Here is a 5,000-nt window from a genome sequence, read left to right as displayed (position 1 = left end):
AATTTGTCCCTTAACCTAACCCACGTTGTCCCTTAACCTAACCCACGTTGTCCCTTAACCTAACCCACGTTGTCCCTTAACCTAACCCACGTTGTCCCTTAACCTAACCCACGTTGTCCCTTAACCTAACCCACGTTGTCCCTTAACCTAACCCACGTTGTCCCTTAACCTAACCCACGTTGTCCCTTAACCTAACCCACGTTGTCCCTTAACCTAACCCACGTTGTCCCTTAACCTAACCCACGTTGTCCCTTAACCTAACCCACGTTGTCCCTTAACCTAACCCACGTTGTCCCTTAACCTAACCCACGTTGTCCCTTAACCTAACCCACGTTGTCCCTTTGCCTAACATAGTTCACTGCTCGGAATCTCTGGTGTCGTTGTTATCCTCATGTAGATGTCTTGCGAGTGTTGCTTACTTTCCACATATTCCCGCTATCCACTGTCAATTGTACTGCAATAGGACTATATCGCCGCCCCCCCCCCCCCTCTGTCCCCCTCTTTGTGTCTCTGTCCTCTCAAGCTGGTCGGTCTGGCGTTTGAGTGTTAAATGAGCCTCGCAGCTGTTCAGTTGCATTCAGATGTCGACGCCCTCAGTGTACGTCGTGGTATGGTCTGTGTCCATTGTCCGCTGATGTCGTACGCGTAACCCACACGCTGTACCGATCATCGGTCGTTACGTACAGAGTGAAGTAGTGTGATACGTGTGACCGTACGCTGGCTGTGCCCAACGGTGTCGAATCTCAATTTCCATATGTTGTGCTCGATGCTACTTGTCTCGTCTCCCAATAACAGCTAGGTTGCACTGTGGTACGCCGTAGAGGCGTGTGGGAGGAACGTACGAACGCATTGTATGTCACCCTGGGTCGCTGGGGGTGGTGGTGCGGTGAGTCAGGTCAGGTCAGGTCAGGTCAGGTCAGGTCAGCGTGAGCCGTCTGATGTAGTGACGCGTGTATTCCGACTTTGTCGTATTGCCTCACACAAAGTGCTACCCTGGTGGACCGCGTTCCATATCTGGGACATGCCGCAGATGCCGGTTGACAGTGGATCGCGGAAGGGACATCGCATACGTGCGCGGGCCACCTTCCACGTGTTCTCTTCTGCACATGTCGCAGTGTGTATGTGGTCTGATGTAGCGTGTCGTGACACATGACATCCTGGCATGCAAGAATTGTTGAATTCGCAAATGTAGGTGGACATCTACGTTTACTGCCCAAGATACGCAAATGAACTGGAAATCCGTTGTTGAGCGGTTGTTCACGCTGGAGGTGAATCTGTGATGGCGACGATCGGTACAGCTATTAACCGGTTGTTTCAGCGGTACCCGCCACATCCACACACGTGACTAGGTCCATGTGGGTATGAAGCGATACGCGGCGGTGGCTTGGTGGGACTGTTCCCGGCCGGTGAAGGGGGGCCGCCCGGCGTGTTGGCCGCGCGCTGCGTGGGCGCACGCGCAACAGGCGGCTGGTGGGGGGCGCCGAGTGGCAGGAGCGCCAGCCGACGGGCCCGGCAGGCGGTGCAGCTACGCTGCGGCGCACCCTGCACGCGGCGCCTGGCGGCCAAAGTTGGTTCAGCCGAGCCCGGTGCGAAGCGCGGTGGACATCTGCAGTGTGCTGGTCTGATTGAGGACTGTGTGCGTTGAGGATGCGCCGCCGCCTGGCACTCGGCGCCGCGACGCCGTCTGCTGCTCGGTCGCCCCAGCGGTTCTCGCAGGTGGTTTGTATCGCAGTTGTGCGGACGTGTTGGCGCGTGCGCTGTGCTGGGAGAGTTCGCTTCTGCACCCAAGTGGGGCTTTGCCCTTGTGTGGCGCTGGCGTTGGAGCTGCCGGTCACCATAGGTGGCGCGTGTTGTCTCCCGCCGGCAATGCCACGACAGCACGCTCCCGGGCCTCTGTCGGCAGCGGCAAGCTCAGTTGGGAGCAAGGGTGTTCGCACTAAAACCGTCTACTCGCCTAACTCCGGGCGATTGCGCCTCTCTCGAAACCGACCAAGTACCTAGGACGGCGCTGCGCGCCGCCGGGACCTGAGAGGGTTTCGAGGTGTATCGTGCAGGGGAGCTCGGCCTCCTCCTGTTTGCAGAATAATTGAGCGGACGCTTGCGTGTTCGCGCGGGCCCCCGGGACACACTCCCGGGCGGCCGGCTGCTCAGCTCTAGTTGACGCAGCTCCCTGGTTGATCCTGCCAGTAGTCATATGCTTGTCTCAAAGATTAAGCCATGCATGTCTCAGTACAAGCCGCATTAAGGTGAAACCGCGAATGGCTCATTAAATCAGTTATGGTTCCTTAGATCGTACCCACGTTACTTGGATAACTGTGGTAATTCTAGAGCTAATACATGCAAACAGAGTCCCGACCAGAGATGGAAGGGACGCTTTTATTAGATCAAAACCAATCGGATTGGCTTGTCTGGTCCGTTTGCCTTGGTGACTCTGAATAACTTTGGGCTGATCGCACGGTCCTCGTACCGGCGACGCATCTTTCAAATGTCTGCCTTATCAACTGTCGATGGTAGGTTCTGCGCCTACCATGGTTGTAACGGGTAACGGGGAATCAGGGTTCGATTCCGGAGAGGGAGCCTGAGAAACGGCTACCACATCCAAGGAAGGCAGCAGGCGCGCAAATTACCCACTCCCGGCACGGGGAGGTAGTGACGAAAAATAACGATACGGGACTCATCCGAGGCCCCGTAATCGGAATGAGTACACTTTAAATCCTTTAACGAGTATCTATTGGAGGGCAAGTCTGGTGCCAGCAGCCGCGGTAATTCCAGCTCCAATAGCGTATATTAAAGTTGTTGCGGTTAAAAAGCTCGTAGTTGGATTTGTGTCCCACGCTGTTGGTTCACCGCCCGTCGGTGTTTAACTGGCATGTATCGTGGGACGTCCTGCCGGTGGGGCGAGCCGAAGGGGTGCTTTCGCGTCCCGAGGCGGACCCCGTTTAAATCCTACCAGGGTGCTCTTTGTTGAGTGTCTCGGTGGGCCGGCACGTTTACTTTGAACAAATTAGAGTGCTTAAAGCAGGCAAGCCCGCCTGAATACTGTGTGCATGGAATAATGGAATAGGACCTCGGTTCTATTTTGTTGGTTTTCGGAACCCGAGGTAATGATTAATAGGGACAGGCGGGGGCATTCGTATTGCGACGTTAGAGGTGAAATTCTTGGATCGTCGCAAGACGAACAGAAGCGAAAGCATTTGCCAAGTATGTTTTCATTAATCAAGAACGAAAGTTAGAGGTTCGAAGGCGATCAGATACCGCCCTAGTTCTAACCATAAACGATGCCAGCCAGCGATCCGCCGCAGTTCCTCCGATGACTCGGCGGGCAGCCTCCGGGAAACCAAAGCTTTTGGGTTCCGGGGGAAGTATGGTTGCAAAGCTGAAACTTAAAGGAATTGACGGAAGGGCACCACCAGGAGTGGAGCCTGCGGCTTAATTTGACTCAACACGGGAAACCTCACCAGGCCCGGACACCGGAAGGATTGACAGATTGATAGCTCTTTCTTGATTCGGTGGGTGGTGGTGCATGGCCGTTCTTAGTTGGTGGAGCGATTTGTCTGGTTAATTCCGATAACGAACGAGACTCTAGCCTGCTAACTAGTCGCGTGACATCCTTCGTGCTGTCAGCGATTACTTTTCTTCTTAGAGGGACAGGCGGCTTCTAGCCGCACGAGATTGAGCAATAACAGGTCTGTGATGCCCTTAGATGTTCTGGGCCGCACGCGCGCTACACTGAAGGAATCAGCGTGTCTTCCTAGGCCGAAAGGTCGGGGTAACCCGCTGAACCTCCTTCGTGCTAGGGATTGGGGCTTGCAATTGTTCCCCATGAACGAGGAATTCCCAGTAAGCGCGAGTCATAAGCTCGCGTTGATTACGTCCCTGCCCTTTGTACACACCGCCCGTCGCTACTACCGATTGAATGATTTAGTGAGGTCTTCGGACTGGTACGCGGCATCGACTCTGTCGTTGCCGATGCTACCGGAAAGATGACCAAACTTGATCATTTAGAGGAAGTAAAAGTCGTAACAAGGTTTCCGTAGGTGAACCTGCGGAAGGATCATTACCGACTAGACTGCATGTCTTTCGATGTGCGTGTCGTGTCGCGCAACACGCTACCTGTACGGCAGTGGCCGTGCGCCGCGTGCGGAACCACGCGTGCCTCTCAAAACTAGCGGAAGTGTTGTTGTTGTGTGGTACGAGCGCTGAAGCTCTGGAGCGGCTGGCCTGCGGTACCTGGCGCCTGGCGCCGGTTTTGAATGACGTTCGCCCGAGTGCCTGTCCGCTCCGGTGTGGAGCCGTACGACGCCCATCGGCTGTGAGGCCGTTGGACACAAAAAAATAGTGGAACAGGGGCCGTCAGACGCCTCAGTCCCGCAAATGCTACTGTCTTGAAAGAGACAGTGGGAGACTGAAAAGGAAAAGATCACCCAGGACGGTGGATCACTCGGCTCGTGGGTCGATGAAGAACGCAGCAAATTGCGCGTCGACATGTGAACTGCAGGACACATGAACATCGACGTTTCGAACGCACATTGCGGTCCATGGATTCCGTTCCCGGGCCACGTCTGGCTGAGGGTCGGCTACGTATACTGAAGCGCGCGGCGTTTGTCCCGCTTCGGAGACGTGGGAGTGTCGTGGTCGCCTGTGTGGCCGGCCGCGTCTCCTTAAACGTGCGATGCGCGCCCGTCGCCTGGCGGTTCGCATACCGGTACTTTCTCGGTAGCGTGCACAGCCGGCTGGCGGTGTGGCGTGCGACACCTCGTACAACGACCTCAGAGCAGGCGAGACTACCCGCTGAATTTAAGCATATTACTAAGCGGAGGAAAAGAAACTAACAAGGATTCCCCCAGTAGCGGCGAGCGAACAGGGAAGAGTCCAGCACCGAACCCCCAGGCTGCCGCCTGTCGTGGCATGTGGTGTTTGGGAGGGTCCACTACCCCGACGCCTCGCGCCGAGCCCAAGTCCAACTTGAATGAGGCCACGGCCCGTAGAGGGTGCCAGGC

General features: G+C 55.9%; 3 non-coding genes across 3 annotated transcripts in view; all 3 read left to right on the top strand.

Annotated features, from left to right (window-relative positions):
* The first annotated feature begins 2,167 nt into the window (after window positions 1-2,167).
* Window positions 2,168-4,060, top strand: LOC126305307 (small subunit ribosomal RNA). Its single transcript, XR_007553375.1, has one exon. It is a non-coding gene; the product is annotated as a small subunit ribosomal RNA (ribosomal RNA).
* Window positions 4,061-4,421: 361 nt separating this feature from the next.
* On the top strand, window positions 4,422-4,576 carry LOC126305445 (5.8S ribosomal RNA). Its single transcript, XR_007553497.1, has one exon. It is a non-coding gene; the product is annotated as a 5.8S ribosomal RNA (ribosomal RNA).
* A 188-nt stretch (window positions 4,577-4,764) lies between these two features.
* LOC126305399 (large subunit ribosomal RNA) overlaps window positions 4,765-5,000 on the top strand; it is a 4,221-nt gene continuing 3,985 nt past the window's right edge. The window contains exon 1 of the ribosomal RNA XR_007553458.1: window positions 4,765-5,000. This exon is cut by the window's right edge and continues 3,985 nt beyond it. This is a non-coding gene — a ribosomal RNA (large subunit ribosomal RNA).

The sequence above is a fragment of the Schistocerca gregaria genome, unplaced genomic scaffold (genome assembly GCF_023897955.1).
Source record: "Schistocerca gregaria isolate iqSchGreg1 unplaced genomic scaffold, iqSchGreg1.2 ptg000310l, whole genome shotgun sequence".
NCBI lineage: Eukaryota > Metazoa > Arthropoda > Insecta > Orthoptera > Acrididae > Schistocerca > Schistocerca gregaria.
This window is presented reverse-complemented; position numbering and strand designations above follow the sequence as displayed.